This window comes from Crocodylus siamensis, chromosome 1 (assembly GCF_052110815.1).
Source record: "Crocodylus siamensis isolate JL-2025a chromosome 1, ASM5211081v1, whole genome shotgun sequence".
NCBI lineage: Eukaryota > Metazoa > Chordata > Crocodylia > Crocodylidae > Crocodylus > Crocodylus siamensis.
In genome coordinates, this window is record NC_143395.1 from 78127799 (window position 1) to 78147012 (window position 19214).

Consider the following 19214-nt stretch of genomic DNA (forward strand, 5'->3'; position numbering starts at 1 on the left):
ATTTCACTACTGGACTCCGCCACCCTGTAATGAGTGTGAACAGTGAATTGAATGAAAATCAAAGGGACAAAGTATATGTTGTTGTCTGAATGATGTAAAAACATATAGTGAAATATACACAGTGCTTCCTTAACATCTTGTAGCTACTCAATATTAAGCTGCTGGGCACATTGAAACTCCAAGGAATTTGGACACAGAAGGAAACTACTGCTGAAAACAATGCAGTAATCAATAACTTACATTAGTGTAGAAATCCTTCTGGGCTTAAAACTTTATTTTCTTGTATTTGGAGCCCTAGAGAGTAGCAATGAAGGCGAATCACAAAAGTACTAGCAAATATTGTCTTTCAATAGGATGTGGTCCCAGTTTTCATGGAGTCATAGATTTTTAAGGCTGGGAGTGAGCAATGTGATTGTCTTATCTGACCTCCTCCATCCTTACTGTTAAAAATGCATCTTATTTCTATTCTGTGATTGTCTTAATTTTGATATCTAATGAGTGGCTTTTGGTATACCTTTTGTCTGCTAGACTGAAAAATCTTAAATTATCAAGTTTCTTGTGCCCATGTAGGCACTTACAGGCTGTTATCAAGTTTCCTCTTCATCACCTTTTTTTTCTTAAGGTAGATTTTACACATACACACAAATGTGTAAGGCCTAGGATATGTGAAAAGCCCTAAAATATTTCAAAACAACAGTTTTATTTATTTATTTATTCATTCATTTCCCACAAAACCACATTTAGTAATAAGCTTATCTCTTTTTTCCCCCCAGAATATGAATATTTAAATCTCAGTCTACAAAGAGTCGGTAACAGGGAATTTGCTGAATAGCTGTGTAATCATCATATTCATCTATTTCCAGAAGTGAGTGAGTACATAAAAAAAAGGGAAGAGGGGGATTATTTAGAGCAGTTAGTGGAAGGATTTCCATTACCTTTACTAGGGCAGGAGAGCAGGACCTGGCTGGTCAGTGTAGTATTCTTTTAAACTATGGATGTCTGTCATATATGTCATACCTATATTTGAAATGTAATGCTGCAAACATAGAAGCCAGATGATGCAATCATAGTTTAGCTGAAATGTTGTTTTTGTAGCCTTTTTTAATTAGAGGCTGGTATCTCTATTGCAATGACTATGTAAAAGCACAAGCATAGAGAATCAACATCAGCAAAGTAAAACATAGATAAGGATTGCCACACAAAATAAATGGTATCTGATGTAGTCATTAACATTGCAATATATATTATTGTATATTAGGGGTGAAATCTTGGCCCTTTTGAAGTCAGTGCTAAAATTTAGATTTCACTTTCAGTTTTTACTATTCGTTCTGTCTCGTGGCTTTTTTAACTGAGGCTCTCAAGATAAAACCAAAAATCTCAAGGCAGAGAATCTGTTCATTGTTGGTAATAGGGAGGATCCAAACTTGTTTTTGGAAAAAAATGTTTTTCAAGATAGAAAAAAAAATCTGTATTCTGCCAGGTCCTGTGAAAGCTCAGGAGCACCATGTGATCTCAGATGCACATGAATATTCTAACTAGTTTTAAAATGCATCATAATCAAGGATGCACTCAGAGAAAATGGTGAGGACAGGGGGAAAGAGAAATCCACTTTAGGGTATTCTCTACTAAGTTACTTCAAGCAAATTAGAAGACAGAAAGACCTCTTCCTCTGTCAGTCTGACACCACTGCAGACAGCATTAGCTAGCACATTTTACCTGTGAGAATCTTAGGTAAATCCAAGACTGGATTTTTGTCTCCCTGGAGAGGAGTTTCACTGTTCATCCTGATTAATATACACACTCAGCTCAAAATTTGAGAATATGGTTGAGGAGTAGGGGAATACATTTAATGTTGAGAGTACTGTTTTTAAATACATACCATCATTAAAAAGGAATGTCAGTCAAAAACATCTTTTATTTTAAAACGTTCTGTATGTCAAGGATTTTATGCCTCATAAGATGCTACAGCTAGGATTTTTTAGATACACTGACATTTTTATTGGTAGATTAGCTAGTTAGTGCTATAGAGTATTAAGGGAAAAAACTGTCTCATTTCTCTTCTTGTGTTATGCAGAAAGGAGAAAGAGAAAAGCACTAATAGGGTATTTCAACCCCATAGGCATATGTAGTAAATTTTTTCCAAATAACAGAAACCTTTTGTTTTCAAAGGTTTGCATAGTTTCCTAGTGTATCGCTACTAATGTCTCTGTTTATCTTGCCCTCTTAAAATTTGGAATATGAACTAACTTCCAATAATTCTACTGGTATCTTAGCTTTGCAAAATCTGTCATTCTAAAGCTGCAATTGCATGCCATCTCTAAACACAGCCAATGCTTGGTAGTCCTTTGAATGATGACAGATGAGAGATGATGGGTCTGAATGCATAATTACTGTAACATGCAATTAATATTAGTTAATAAAGCTATGCACATGCAATTAGGAAAACATGCTTGATAAAACAGGGTTTTCAAATTGATGGGAATAAACTATAACTAGTTGCAAAGGCTTGTGAACTTCTTTTCTTTTCCCGAATGTCACTGTTTAAGATTGTCTTGGCAGTCTCATGTATGGTGTTTTCTTCATGAATAATGATTTCCTTTTTTCCCCCTATTCCTTGAACAGTTTTGCCTTTTCGACTAGTTACTGTTACCACCATTTAATAAGAAGGCTTTCCTTGGCTTTCTAATCGAAAACTTGCTTTTATCTTTCTTCATAAAAGAATTGAAATGGCTTCTTTCAGGTTTCTGTAGCCTCTGGGGAGATAAGGACCCTGCGGTTAACAGGATGAGAGATTTTTGTTTAGAAATTTTTATTTAGACAATGAAAAATGACCTCTGTAAACTCAAAGCTATCTTATTTTGGGGCTTTAGGCTTCTGGCAGATAAATCAATTGGGCCCTTGGGACAGCAAAGAAAAAACCTTTGCCGTAACTATGTCAGGGCAACGCAATAGATTTGTTGTGAGGATGCAGTTGTGTTGAAGGTAGAATGCACTTAAAAATAAATATCATTTTATTTACTATTAAATATTCAGGATTTGGATAGTATGTTTTTCAGCTGTTCCAAGTAAGTATTTTTTGTGAAATAAACTTGAGAAAGGGCCTGTTTTTTTAGAAGTTGGGGAAAAGGCATCACAGAAGGCAGACATTTTAAAAATTAAATATTCAAAATCAATTTGAAGCATTTACTTATAAGATGTTATACTATGTGAAGCTCTTTTGAATAAAAGTTTCTCAGTGATATCCTCTTTTTCTTCACTTTTTAAGGGATTTTTTACATTGCTCTTTTTTTTAACCAAAACAGTAAAAGATTTAATTGTTGCCTAGCTAATGCTGTGGCTTCTTTAAAATATGCTTTAGCAGATTACCACACTAGTTTTCACACCTATATGTAACCCTAAGGAACTTTGCAAGTCTTCACAGCATGAATTTGCACTACATGTTTGCTCTCTGAAAAAAAAGTGTTGCACTTTGCTGTATGTTCTCTACCTGTGTCATAGAAAGTGCAGATACAGAGTGAAAAGTTATGCAGAAATAAATTGCAAATTTGACAAGGAAGCAAATGAAGAGACAGATGCTTAGCTCAAATGTAGTGATGCGCAATTGTTAGTGATCTGGTGGGTGCTGAGCAACACAGCTGCAGCAGCAAAGCCTTATTTCATTTTAAATAAAAATTGTAAATAACATATGAGATTGTGATGCAACTCAGTGGAAGGCAGAAAAACACACATTATGCAACTGCTCCCTTTTAACAACTTGATAGTGTTTGCCTTGAATGCTCTACCCCTCTAGTGGGTGTTGGTGTTGCTGGGAGAAGTGGGTTTTGCTGACTTGCTGAGGCAAGTGACTCATGACCTAAAAGCAGAGAGAGTATCTAGGATGTGGGATGATCAGGAAGCCTGGGAACATACAATCCCAAAAGTAAAGATTGTGCTCATCTTATGTCATTATCTCATTATTATTTTGTTAATAAAGCCAAGCCACAACAATTGGATAAATTTGGACTTGTGTGAACAGCATGGTTAGAGCTGCTTTGGAGTGACACTTAATTGTACTTCAGTTTGCACTGATATTTCAGACAGTATCTGGAAATGTCTTTTACAAAATGCCTTCCATCTTCACATCCTTCTTGCTTCAGGAGAAGAGCATTCCCACTTCAAGACCAAGTCCTATAAGTCTCTGGTAATAGGGGGCAGGAGTGGGGCAAGGCCACATCCATTCCAGGCACAGGGGGGAAATGTTAGGTTTTGGTGGGAACAGGATCCCTGGAGTTTTGGGGCAGGGTCAATCCGCCAGACCCTGTCCCCCTGATGCCCCAAAACTATGGGTTCTGGCCCTATCAGGGCCTGAGACACAAAGTATCTCCCTGGATAGGGGAGGAGGGGCAGAAGCTGGAAACACTGGGATGCTATAGGGCACCCCTCTGTCCCCAGTTGATTGGTGCTGTGGAGATTTCCACTGCATCAGCAATTTTTTAAACAGCTGAAGTGCTGTGAATGCTTGTTCACAGAGCATTTCAGCTGATGGAACTGATTTGTACCCCAAGAGTGTCCCTCCGGTTGCACCTCGGTGCTTCAAAATGCACAGTATACCATAGAACCTCAGGCGCCGTTGGAATAAGCAATATCTATGGAGGTTGCCAATAAAAGTTCAAACGTCTATCCCAATACTAATGGGGATACAAGCCTAATAGGCTTACATTATTAAGACACAAGGAAGTGCTATGGCTTACGTTGTATTCAAACACCTTTGACTCTTGGATTTCATTTACGGTTGGTTTGACCAGTGAAACCTTCAGGACGACTCTGGAGTGAGGTTCACGTTCATGCCTCTGAATCCATAGCATAGCATGCCTCTGTCCCTTGCTCTGAATTTTTCCGTCACTAGATGACTAGAAACACATATGAAATACTATGTCTTTTTTGTAAATAACATGTGAAATGCTTTATTAAAGATGAAACAATCAGTAGAATTGAAAGGTACATTCAGATATATTCACTTGCAAATATTTCATTGCAAAGAGGTTAGGCTTACAGCATTACAACTTGATAAAATAAAGCTCCAGAAAACTTAGCTATGTTAGATATTACTGAAAGGTTGCTTACAGGTCTTGTTATGCAGAAACCACCATTAATACTCCAAGTATTGAGCGTATTACTTACAGGGGGAAAAGACCCTTAAGAAAACAGTTTATTTTTCTCAAAATTGCAAATGTTATCTTGGAAATTGACAGTCAAGGTTACACTTTTCAGTACAAATAGTATCAAATACCCGAGGAATGCATAGTTGGAGGCAACCAAAATACATTAACATTCCATCCTGCACATCTTGTATGTAGAAGGAGGACATTTTATGAAGCAGCTTTTGAAAAGGACTCAACTCATCTTATATCCATCTCATCTGCATATTTTGTCTGTGAAGTCAGGAGGCTCTGGAGCACAGTTCCCATGGCTTTGGCTTCTAAATACATTATTGTATTATGTAAGTGGTGATTCCTTTTCACTTGTCTATAATGCAGGAAACTTCTTTTTTATTCCTATCCTTCAAGACAGTGATGACCTTAAGTATAGTGGACCACATTTTTGCCTTTGACTTCCATTCAAAAATCTTCAAGCATTTTATAGGCATTAAAGAGTATACTGCCTTAGACAGTAGTATGTTAGAATTCTGCTGTCTACTATAATTGATCCTATTTGACAGATGAAGAAAGGCAAGGAGTAGAAGTTTATATGATTTTCCTAAGTCAGAAATTTCTTGCAAAACTCACAGCTATAACTTAGGTCTCCAGACCCAAACCTTGAATTGTATTCAAAAACCCAACCATACTGTGAAAGGCTTCATCTTTCTTCTGAGTGCTATTTGAGAGTGAGAAAGTAATTCTGTCATTAAACTAAATATTTAATACCTACAACATAAGAAGATAGGAAGGTAGAATGACTTTTGGGGTTTGAAGGGTTAATTGTTCTTTATACTAAGTCCTGGTGTAATGTAAAGGGATATTAATGTTGACTAAGTTACATTTACATTTAGTGCCCTTTTGCACTAAATCTCTCTGAATTGTGTGAAGGGGCTTTAGTGTAAATGAGAACCAAAGGCCAGATAGTATTTTGTCTATTAGGCTCCCCCTACACATTACAAATATTGCACAATTGACTGGTTAATTGCACAGTTACCCAGAAACAAGCTACATCTGCAGAGTAGATATCACCAGAGATCCTGGTTTTCTCTGTTTAAAAATCATAAATTCTCTGATTAACAAACACTGCAAAATCTGCAATTAAAATGAAACACCACCATCTATATAGATATCAATTGAACTTGTTTTATTGATATACTAGTGAATTGTCTGTCAAGAATGACTGGGGGGGAGGCAGGGGGGATCTTACTAAACCTAACCCTAACCCTGACCTCCCCCGCTGTATTGCCGCCACCTCCCAGGACCAGGGCCGGGGGGAAGCTTGCCCCGTCTTCCCCTCTGTCCCCCTCCATCAGCACCCTGTGCCACCACTGCCTCCAAGGAGCAGGGCCGGGGGTGGTGGGGGTGAGGCTAGCAGTACTGGCCTCACTCCCTGCTCCATCCCCACCATCATGGCAGTGCTCCACTGTGCCACTGCCTCCTGTCTGTAACACTCTTGGATCACTCTGATTGGTTGTCTCAGAATGCTCCAAGAATGTTACAGACAGACAGATGGACTAAGCCCTTTATTATATTAGAATTTACAATTTTAAAGCAATTTGGAAGCTACCAGTGCCTCAATCAGTATAATAAAATAAATTCTAAGTACCTATATAAATCTTGGTATTTGATTTTGGGGTTTTTTATCATGGAAAACTAGATCTCCCACTGCCCCCTTTGCTCACCAGCATGCAGGTCGAGGACCCACTCCCAAGCCACAGCTTCCCATTCTTGCTGGTGCCCCTCACTCCCCACCCACAGCCCCCCACCTCTGCTGCTGTCCCTTACTCCCCACCCATAGACCCCAAGCCCTGCTGGTGCCCCTAATTCCACACCCACAGCCCCCTGACCCTGCTGGTACCATCAGTTCCCACCCACAGCCTCCCTACTCCAGCTGATGTCCCTCAGTTCCCACCCACAGACCCCCACGCCCTGCTGATGCCCCATACTCCCCACCCCCCACCCTGCTGGAGGGGGCCCCCAACTGCCTAGACTATGGGGCCAGGGATCCATGTCCATAGTCCCCTGTCCCCTGCAGTAGCACCTGAGCACCCATGGGAGATGGCAACTGTTGCAGCAGAGCAGTGAGCAGAGTCTGAATCCCCCTTCCATGGGTGGTGCAGCTGGAATGGGGTCTGTGGAGGGGGTAAGTGCAGGCTGTGGGCTTGAGGCTCTCCAGCCTCCTGCCCTCCCCCTGGGGTCTCCATGACCCAGAGAGTGGGACCTGGTGTGGTAAGGCAGAGCAAGGTGGAATGGGGAAGATCATTGCTGCTACAAGCCCTCTGCAGCCCTAGCAAGGTACCCCTTTCCTGCCCAGCAGCAGTGAGGGACACAATCCCACACCACCACCTCACTGCTATTGGGTGGGCAGGGGGCATCTGGCCAGGGCAGTGTGGAGCTCCCAGCAGCAATGAGCTTCCCTGCCCAGTCGCACTCTTCCCTGCCATGCCAGCTCCCACCCACTGGGCTGCAAAGTCCCTGGGGGAGGTCAACAGGGTGGGGAGCCTGAGCCCACAATGGGCAGCTCACATATGCCACGGCCCCGACTCTGTCTTGAGTGTCTGATGCCTCTTGAGTTGGGGGGGAGGGCACATGCCCCCCCCACACCAGTCAGCAACCAGGGGGATCCCCTGGTGGCTGATTCCGCTGGCTGGGGGGGAATGATCTTACTCCAGTAAAAGTAGCTGCACTGCTTCCGGAACTCTGGCAGCCACTTCTGGAAGCAGTGCATCACTTTTGCTGGTGGCCTCACTCCCCAGCTGGGACTCAAGGGAGGGGCACTAGTGCTCCCTCCTGCTCCCCCTGCCCACCAACTACAAAGGGAGTGCGGCCTGACGGGGTGCACCAGGATTCTCAGGGAGTGCACATGCACCCCAGTGCACCCCCTATGCGTTGCCCCTGTGGTCTGCACCCCCTCTGCATTGCCCTTGTGTTCTGTACACAGTTCTGGGGGGGGCATGTGCTCCCTTTGCCCCCCCCAGGAGTGTGCACAGCAGTGGAAAGTCAGCCCTCACTCCACCCCTTGGATGAGCTGCCTGTGGCTCCATCCTGCTCCCAGCCAAGGGCCTGCAGCCATGCATTCTGGCCCCAGGCCCCAAACCCCACCCACTGACCAGGCAGGGCATTGCCTCCAGCCCCAGCTTTACCCCAGCTCTGCCCTGCCCAGCTTGCTCTCCCTCCCTCCCTCCCTCCCTCACTATGGGTGTTGCAATCCCCCCTTCCCCTGCCAGACTTATCTGCAGCAGCTGCACTTTAGGCTGCTTGGTGGCCATGTGCATATGTACATGTACAGATGTACATGGCACCCCCTGCCTAACCACCCTTCTTCTGCACCCCCCCAGCCCCTTGCAGGTTGGAACTCTGCCAGCTTGCAGAGAGCTCTTTACAAAAGTAGGAAATCCATGTGTTTTCTTTTAAAATAAAACACCCACATTTTTCTTGGTCAAAAGGGAAAATCCATGGGTTTTTTTCTGTTTTTCTGTGGGAAACGGAAAACTTGGGTCCCTGGTTGTTATACAATAAAAAAGTTCCAATGAGCTATAAAGTTAGACCTCAAAAATGTATAGTAACTTTATAGTTGGTTGCTATCAAGCTTTTCTTGCATGTGTAGAAGGGTCTTCCATGCAGCTGGGAGCCCCATCAGCTGATGGGGCTCCAAGCTGCAGGGATATATGACACCAGCATAAAACTCCTGAGCCCTAGGGATCATGGGAGCCACAATCCCCACTGGGTTCTCTGCAGCCCCAAATCCTAGGGTTCCCTGCAGCTGTGATCCCCAGGGTCCAGGGGAGTCCTGCACCAACAAGTGCTAGGGATCACTCCAGCCTTGATCCTCAGGGTCCAGGGATTTCTCAAACCCCTGAGTATCCCAAAGGCTTGGGGTTTCAGGAAACCCCCAGGACCAAAGGATTGCAGTGATCCTCTGACCTTGAGGGTTTCCTCACACCCCCGGGGCAAGAAGTTATCTGCAGCAGTGATCCTCCAGTTCTGTGGCATGGCACAGGCATGGCATGTGTGGCATGGCAGGAAGTGCAATTGTATGAATCTGTGTTAGATCCCATCACACCTTTAGCTTTATGTGCAGAAGGGGCCTTAGATTTCTTTGTAAATTAAGGGTTTAAATATGACTCTATTCCACTCTCCTTAAGTCCCTGGAAAAAAAAAGAAAAAGATAATGTATCTACTTTTTAAACTCACCATCATCTTATCCTTAAGACTAAAATGCAATGAGGAGAAGAAGGGCATGTCCATTTGTTTCATTAACTTTTTTTCAGGAACTTGAGCAGAGACTACACCTACATACCTAATACATTGGTATAGCATCTGGCCCCGAGCTTTCAAAATCCAAAATAATAAGTGCACAAAGCTTTATTCATTACTTTAGAGTTTTGAGAAAGAACCATAAAGGATACGTGGTATAGCACAGCACTTTTTCAGAAAATCAGATAATGCCTGATGAGAATATGTCTGCCAAGAGTCACTGCCCAAATGATGGCATTAAATGAAATAAAAGAGCTGTGTTGATTATAATGAGTAAGACAACAAATCATTCCCTATCCAAATTTTATATATCAGCAACATATAGTACAATAGAAAAAAAGAAACTATTTTTCTATGGGAACATTTGACTTTCTTGTGAAACCTCAGATTTGTTTGAACTGGGCCGTCATGGTGGTTCATGTCCACATAACTCATCCTTTACAGTCATAGACTGATGTGACACAGAGTAATAGAAAGTGATGCATTGCCTGAATTTAAAGGAACATGGACTATTTCTGGATATGCTGTGCAATGTGAGATCTGTATCAGATTTAAAACAAAGCTAACCAAGCAGACAGAGCAGTAAGATATCCATATCTATAGCATCCATTAATCAGTATATACTATGCTGCTGTTTCTTTGTACTGTCTAATTTTATTTGCTTGTTGTATTTTGAAGCTGAGGTACACATACAAGGTTGCCTCAGTGACCATTTAAAAGGCTTCTCTTTTTCATTGAAAGTTCAAGACTCTTTTTTTTTTTTTTACAGCCAAACAATTCTAATTTGGCTGTAAATCTCTTATCTGAATCACTGATATTAAATGTATTTGTATGTTAAATCATGATGTTGCATTTAGTTTTATTATTATTATTGGATTTTTTATTTGTTTTGTTCTTACAAAGTCTTTGTTTTGACATGATGGTTATAAACTCTGGGTGGGAGAAATCACAACACAAGATTCATGTACAACCAACACAGCTAATGGTACGGAAATATGGCTTAGTGTTTAAGCACTTCTCTGACAGGAGTATCATAGAATCATAGAAAAGCAAGGCTTGTGGGACCTCAGGGGTCATCTAGTCCAATCCCCTGCCTGAGGCAGGATCCTCCCTATTCAAACCATCCCATACAAGTCTTGCCTAATGTATTCCTAAAATTGCACAATCAACCCTGTTACACAGCTACGGGACATATTGTCCAAAGACAACAAATCACCTTAACCTGCTACAGGGAAAGCTCAGCAATGAGGGCTGTCAGTGTCCTGCTGATGCACAGGTTGTTATAATGCACTTGAGAGATCCAAGGAAGAGGGCCGTGAATCCCTTGAACCATGAATTCAAATCTTGACAGAATCAATGCAATTCTTCATCACTGAAAAGTAGATCCAAACACTTTATTATTTGGTTCATTCAGTTGAGCCCCTGAAAAAGGTTGTTTATGCTCTGCGTGAACACTGAGGAGCTGGTGACACTTTCTTTGAAAGAAGGTTTTTGCCTTAACTGTCCTTGGTGTCTCCATTTAGATCATATTTGTAAAGCAGGACAGAATCTTCAGACACTAATTAGTGCTCTTTAGGAAATCATCACTGTACAAATACACCTGAAGTTAGCTGTGTAGCTGCCTGTCCCGCATTTCTGATAAATCAAGGCTTATTTTTGTTTATTTCGCTATATTATCCCAGCTGTATCGATCTCAGTAGAAAGGCTGTGTCTAAACTTGTGATGGCCCTGGCACAGAATGTTTTAATAAATGAAACATGTCTTGGAGTATATTCTCTTGATGGAAATACTGTGGGGAAAAAAGTTCCTTCTGCTGTTTTAACAAGAAATATTATACTACAAACAGGATTGCAAACACATATTTTTTAAAAGAGCTTTTGACTGTACGGTTTTTCTTCCATTAAGAAATTTTGGTTTCCGCACCATGGCATCACCTTCTACTTACTCTGACATGGCCTGTTTTATGTGTTTTAAAAAGCATTTTCATAGAAAAATACTTTGTGTTCAAAAGTTCCTGTGGCAGTGTGCTGGCAGCCACCCGGTCTGCCAGCTCAGAAGGGCTCCAGGCGATGGCAGGGGAGAGGTTTGCCCTGCCCCTACCCAGATATGAGGTGAAGAGCTGGACCTGGGTGAGGACTAAGCCCCCCTCGCTCCTATTGGTCTATTTCCAGTATGGGGGCAGAGCCCTCGGAGGGAATAAAAAGGCAGTGTGCCCAGCACGGGGCTGTTGCGCCAAGGGACGTAGAAAAGGGCGAAGAAGAGCTGACAGAGGTGGCCACCAGGGCGAAGCTGTTGCCCCTGAAGAGCCTGAAGACTTTTCGCCAGATGGGGAGTGGCAAGTGGCTACGTCCCCCAGCCCCTCACTGCAAAGGAGTGTGGCAAGGGCTGCACAGGCCATTGCATGGAGGGTCCAGGAGGGACTGAGGCCTTGGGAGCTGCTTGAGGCAGCTCGGTTCTCCATCCCCTGGCATAAGGCCCTGGCCCAGTTGGTGCACAGCTAGTGCACGGAGGGTCCAGGAGTGGACTGAGACCCCAGAGCCACACAAGGTGGCTCAGGACTTCAACACCTGGCATAAAGTAGAGCCACTGGTGCACAGGGCCCTGAGCAGGTCGGCGGCTGGGAGAGCCCAAGACAGCTGAGGCCCCACCCCACACTGAGGGAGGAGACGCCTTGCCGGGGGAGACGAGGACAGCCTCACTGGGCCTCAGAGTTGTGAGTTGGGGAAGGGGATTCCCACAGCTGAGGGTTATCCAGGCTGGGATTGCAGAGGGCCTGAAGGGCACTAGAAATCTTTTCCCCCTTATCTTTAGGGTCCTATCATTCTAGGGTAACATGGGTTATTCTTCTGGTTTCTGTTTGTATACCCAATCCCCTGAGTCTCATATTTTGTGAACCGTGCAGCTTATATTTTGTTAACTTGCACCTCATCCTTTGTAGATTAGTATTTTTTTAGAGCATTAGATTTCATGATCGTTTAAGGAGGCTCCTGCCCTGACCTTTCTGATCGTATGCCTATGTATATAGTATCTGCAGTAACTTGTATGTAAGTGGTCTATGACTCCTATGTTGTATTTGTAAATACATGTATATGATAACTTTTATATAATATTAAATTTGTACATAGTTAAGTTTTATTGAGTGTTCTGGCCTGGCTCTATAGGGGAAGCAGGGAACTGCGTGCAATAGGCAGTTCACCCCACAGCGCACATGCCCTGCTAACATTCCCTTCAATTGGAGAGGGGAGGACGTAATTAGGTACTACCTGGCCTACAATCCTAAGAATGTTTTATTTTAAATGGTGCTTCCATCTAGATACTAGCATGAATAATCAAAGTGGAATGAGCCACAGCTTCTTCTACAGTTTGTTTGCAAAATGGAAATTGAGATCCATATTGAGTTTCTTGAATGTTCGCACCAGAAGCCTTGCATGTTATGGCACCAACCTTCTTACCGTGTTACAGCAGAGATTATAAACTTCTGTAACACAAGAAAGCTGGGATTTTTTTTTAGATGTACGGGGCAGGTGATGTATGTTTAGGAAAGACTTTCATAGTGCTGCACTTCTTGTTTTCTAAAAACAAGAATGCTTTCCATATCATATTTTGTGGTTTTTCATATGTTGTAGAGTTTGAAATTCAGACACCTTCTAGCAATGAGAACTTCAGAAGTTGAGCCTGCTTAAACCACATGAACATCTTCAAAAAGAGGATAGTCCTCTCAGGGATGAGATTTTTTTCCCCCAGGTTTGAAATCCTAACCTGGTAAATACCATCAACAAGAGACATTTTCTCCCCCTCTTTGGGAGAACCCCACAGATATGAATATCTTCAAAGAAGGATCTTTTAAAAAATGTAGCAGTCTTCAAAGGGGGAACACCACTTTCAGCAATATGAACTTCTTTAAAGTGGGAGCCCACCAGCACTGTCAGTTCTCCAAGGAATAACTCCCAGAGTTGTGTGAACATTTGTAAGAGAGCAAGCCCTCCCTCCTGAACCCCCCAGTAGACTTTTGCTTTTTTCTTTAAAAAGACCCTTCCATGCACCCTTTATAATTAGGAAAAGGGCCTTATTTAACTGGAACCCAGTAGAATGCTTCTCCTTTTTAAAATAAATATTGATAAAAGAAAAGAATGAGAAAGGAAACTCATATATATGATTTTCCTTTTTTTCCCTTCATAAAAATCTCAACATAATGATACACAATTCTTGGATAGTTCTTTAGATATGTTTAACTCAATGCACTCCTTGAGATTTGCTAAGAAGCATCTTACAATCAAGCTTACTAATTTACTGTGGTGGACAAATTGAGTCTTGGTCACCTATAAAGCAGTCTGTTTTATTTCTACAGTGTCCTGAAGGGGCATGGTGGTTTCCAGAAAGGTTTGTAATCTTATTCAAATAATATGTCTAAATCCACTGCCTTAACCTAAGTCTTGGTGACATCAGACTACATCTATATCTTGACTACCAACATTAGACTGCTAACTACATATTGGCAGAAATTCAGAAACACGTATGTTAAAGGGTAGAAATAACCATACCACCTCAGTTTACCTAAATAATAATCCCACATCTAGCAGAAACCAGAGGAAGGTGAAATTAATGCTTGAGGCTGTTTGGCCAGTCATTCAATGCCATGCATAAGGACATTTTTTTTCCGTGATACCAACAGGTTTCCTTTGTCTGCCCTGTGCTTTGAGATTGACTAGTGAACATTTTTTGGCTTGTTACAGAAGTGGAAGGAAGTACCCCTTACCTCCGTGGGTGAAATGACCATAGCCCATAGTTACTATCTTTTTTGCAATGTCATTTGATTTATGTTTTCTAAGATTACTGTAGGTTCTGAATCTTTATTTTATTGCATTTAGTATTATTTTATGTAGTCAGTTTGATTTCCTATCTCCAAACTGAGCAGTGCCAAAAATATGATGTTGGGTGGTAGCTGTACCACCTCCCTCCTATAACAAGAAAAGGATTCTTTAACTGCAACTGACAAATATCTTAGCATCATTTTGAAGGCATAATATTGATATTAATAGCATAAGTGATAATATTTGTTGTTCTTTCTTATGAAAAATAATATCTCCTGTTCGGAAGCTACACAGATGTATCCAGCAGGTGATGTTTGGCCTGATACCAATAAGCACATTTATCCAGTTCAGCAAACTAAAAACATATTTTGCTACAAAGCCCTGATAGTTGCAGCTATGCACATATTCAGCATCACCAACTGTTAAATCCACTTACCACATGTGAGGCGAGGAAGCAAATAGACAAGTCAGAGGATACTTTGATATCTCTGGGCAGCCTGCCATGTGCGTTTAACTCAGGTAGGTAGAGGAAATTCCTTCCATTTAGACATCTGACGTTCTATCTCCCCACCAAGATATTGCCATCTAATAACTTTTTTCTCAGCAGTGTGTGCAAGGTTCTCTCTATCCTAAGATTTCCTGGCACTCTTGTTCTATAGGTAACCTGGGGCTCCAGAAAGTGCACAGAATCATTTGACACTTAGCCAAATATGAGCTTAGCCATTCATTTATTTATTTTTGCTTATTTCTTGCTTATTATACAGCTGTTTTGGAACTGTGATTCAGCTGCACTTAGACCTGCCAGGGGGATTTGATAAAAAAGAGAATATCATGCAAGTGCAATGGTATTTATTTATATTTATTGTTATAACCATCCTGGTCATCACTGAGTCAGAAACAACAATCTCTAACGTTCAGAAATGTCTGTTCAGATGTATGCACTGGTGAAACTTAAAATTTTGCGTGTAAAATCTGATTTTCCTTTTTAGGAAAAAGTGAAGGAACTTCAATAACAAGTGTCAATCCATCTGAATCATATGTCCTTTTACAACAAACCATCTGCTCAGATTATTTGCCCCTTCAAGGTATGCCTTGCTAAGCAAATCTCCTTTCCAGCTCCTCATTTCTCCCATTTTTCCTCACTTAGCCAGTCATACAGAAACATACAATGGTTTAGTCTCAATGGACTGATAATAGTTTTGTCCTAATGGGCCAAGTTGATTCTTGGTGTAGTTCTGAGGTCAGAGGCATTACACCTGGAGTGAATTTGACCCCAGAATTCTCAGAATTTGAGAAGCTTTTTTTTCTATTATGAATATTACTTAATTCCATTTATAGAAAATTTACAAGCTATAGTCAGAGGAGAGTGGATTAATAATGGGTATAGTTCCTGCATTTTCTTACTCTTGTGTTAACTGTTTATAGTACAGCAGCAATAGTCTCCAAACTATGGAGTATTTCTTAGTGTACAACAAAGAGCCATCACCTCTTAAGGAAAACAAAACCAAACCCAAAATTTCTGAGAGACATTAATGGTCCAACCCAAAAGGAAAATAAGATGTTCTAAGTTTCCTGAATCCCATCCCAATTATATTTAATTTAATAACACTCAGTGAAATATCTAGTGGCAGGGGAAATGAAACTACAAGATTTTATGGGATCATTCATCAAGAACTAATTGAAGCTTTCATACAGTTTAGTGCTGATAAAACACTGTAACAATAAACAATAACAAAATTCACCAGAGGAGGATTTGTTTTGCCATGAGGAAAATGGTTCAGTTTCATCCTGGGGATTCCTGGTTAAAAGAGTCTCCAATTTAAAAAGGGATAAGCACAAGCTCCTGTGCATAATGACAGGGTGGGAGCTGTGGCAAATGTATTAGCATTGCTTCAGTGGAGCTATTCTCATTGTAAGTATTTGCTATTGTGTGTGGTTGAGGCAGGAGGCAGAACAACCAATAGGATTTTTTTAAAATTGGGGTTTTTTTAAAGCAGTTCCCATGTAGTTTTTACTGAAGAGGAAAGTAAATTACAGCTTTAGAGCAGACTTTAGTTAAGTTCTTCTTGATGTATTAACTCATCTAAGATTTATTGACTTTGACAAAATTGCTCCTCTTTATTACATTTCTGTGTAGAAACAAGCTGTTTTTAAAATTATAGTTCTTTTAAACAAATACTTAAGTGAGACCTCAATAGTTAATGGTTGAAATAAAAAGGGCCTCCATCTATTTCTGATGTATTTCTTTTACATCGGGTTGGGGAGATGCAGAAACAAGATGAAACCTATCAAGAATTTGTCCGCTGGGACTTAAGGAACACAGACATGAATGTGGGTTTTTGTGGGGTTTTTTTAGTTCAGCCTGTGAATCCTGTTGGCAATACAGGAGAGATATGCTGTTGTCAGGTGGCTTGGTCCCTAAACTAACAATCAGTAGAGAAGATGTTTAACACTGGGTTTGCCAGAGAGCTGCTGTGGGATGAGCAACAAGTCATTTTGCCTCTGTTCCTTTTTTTCCTAACTCCAGAGACGGTCTTTCTGTCTGTCTTGTCTATTTGGATCAGAGGTGCTCAAACCCCAGTCTGATGGCCAGATCTGGCTCCCCTAGCACCATGTCGTCCATGTCATCGACCCCTCAGGATCCCTGGGGAGCACTGCAGGTTGTGTCCCTATGTGCTAGATCAAAAGTGCTGGGTGGTGTGGGGCTGATCCCAAGCCTAGTCCTGGCCAGGCAGTGGTAATGGGTGGGGGTGTTCCCCAGATCAATAACCAACATGGGGCCTGATACAGCCCACAGACTGGCCCCATGCCATCCATCTGGCCTGCAGGCATGAGCACTGCCGATTTAGACAATAACATTTTATGAGAAGAAAACATTTCTTGCTCCATGTTTGTAAAGTGCCTTGCACAATGGGCCTCTGATCTCAGTTGGGGCTTCTGGACAGCACTATAAAGTAAAAATAAATAATAATAATTATTATTTGGCTTCACAATGCCATTTGTGGATTATTAGTGTATCAGTATATTAGCATATTGGTAAAAATTGCACAGGAGGTTTACATGCTTATAGGACTTGATTCTGTACTCCATTTTACAGATGCTATATTATTATAACTGCTCATGTATCCTCATAGTGGATGGTCATATTAGGAAGGGATATCACAGTGAAGACCAGCCTTTTTGGCTGGTATGCCCCAAATTAGTGCTGCATCTCCCCAAGTACCACTCTGACCCCTTTTCCCTGACCAATGTACTACTTTGCTTTCTACTTCCTGCCCTGTGTGCCACTGCTATTTGTTTTCCCTCTGATCTGCCCCATGCGACCAATGGAGGCTATCTGTGCCACTTGTGGCATTCATGCAGAACTGTGGTCATCCCTGGGATAGCAGAAGCAGTAGCACTTTGATAGCTAGAAGTGTAGAGTACATGCACACCTTTACTCTTTGCTCTAAATGAAGCAAGTCTTGCTCCATTTGCAAGTTAAAGTGGTTTTTACTAACTGTCAGTGATACAGTCAAGGTTGAAAATCAAGATGGATTCTGTACTTCCCTATGCTTAATGCCCAACAATATAGATTATACCCTCAGTTGTATTTATATAGCCCCACTGTCTTGAAATGAACTCTTCATTATATGTGTGCGATCCCATTTGTTTTTTGTGCAATTACAGGACTGTCCATTTGTAAAAGCAAAAATTAGATCCATTGTTTTGAATTTCCAAAGTTCGGGGATGTTATTATTTAATTAAAATTACTATAAATGTAAAGGCCATTAGTGGAATGTATCTGTATTTGAAGGTGGGGTGTGAAGAACCCCAAAATCTTGAAATGTTTCATCTAGGCTTATCTGGTGGCAGTCCCTCCTTCTAAGACTACATATGAGCTGTTCCTGAACACTTAATGATTAGCATCTTTGCCTACTTAGTAAACAGTCTCTAAATCATCATTTATTAAGTACTTAACTAAACCCAGGGCTCATAGATGTTCCAATAACACCAAATTCCATTCTGTTATGAAGGTAAATTTGTTTCTTATGATGTTTGGCTTGCATATGGCACACGTTTGTCCTGCTGTAATGTGAGTCCTTCAAGGCAGGACATTCATACAGTGGCTAGCACAATGATCTTGCCTGGGATTTTTGAGTGCCACAGTAATGTAACTTAGTACCAAAGAAGAATATGGTATGCATATTGTTGTTTATATTCAGACATATATAATAGGACTTTAAAAGAAAGCATTTTTCAAGGGGAAAGAAAGTATGAAGGGCCTGTTGCTATTATTTCAACTTGCAATGAGTTATGTTATACCTTTGTTTCAGTGGAATTCTTTTAGAATAGGGTATCACTCATTGGAAGGGATCAGACACAACCATCTCCCCCACCCCATTGGCATGTCTACACATGCTTTAATGTACATTAACCTATTTTAATGTATATTATGTTGCCACAAAAACCATGCTGTTTCTCTAATGTGCATTAAAATAAGTTAATGCACTTATTTTGATGAGCCTATTTTCTAGTACCTCACAGTGGAGGTACTAAATTTAATGTGCATTACCAAAAGTGCATTAATTAATGTGTAGATGTGGTTCATTATCTATATACATTTGCTAGGTAAATATGCACACCCAGGCTTTTTACTTTTTAATCATCGTATATATTACATTAGACCAAGTAATGCCAGAGAGTGGCACACACAGGCTTGGGGCCGGGGTTGCACTGCCACAAGGATCGGGCCACCATCCGTCCCTGGCATGCCAACAATGTCTTACAAGTCAAGGTTATGGGTGTTTTTGGCATTTTGTCCCAAAACTTTGCTGACCCCTGCTTCACATTTTCATTGTGCTTCACATTTTCATTGTGCTAAAGATATCTACTATCCTATGACTTATGTTCTGTCCTTTTCAAGCAAAAATATTTTGCAGGCAGATTTCACTTTGCTGAGACAGGAGATTTATCTTCAGGGAGATGT

General features: G+C 41.2%; 1 protein-coding gene across 1 annotated transcript in view; it reads left to right on the top strand.

Moving 5' to 3' along the window:
- Positions 1–19214, top strand: part of LOC149872951 (uncharacterized) — a 550350-nt gene that overhangs the window by 373902 nt on the left and 157234 nt on the right. The window contains exon 15 of the mRNA XM_090037132.1: positions 774–865. The gene's annotated coding sequence lies outside the window, so the exon portion shown is untranslated. The remainder of the gene's footprint in view (positions 1–773; positions 866–19214) is intronic.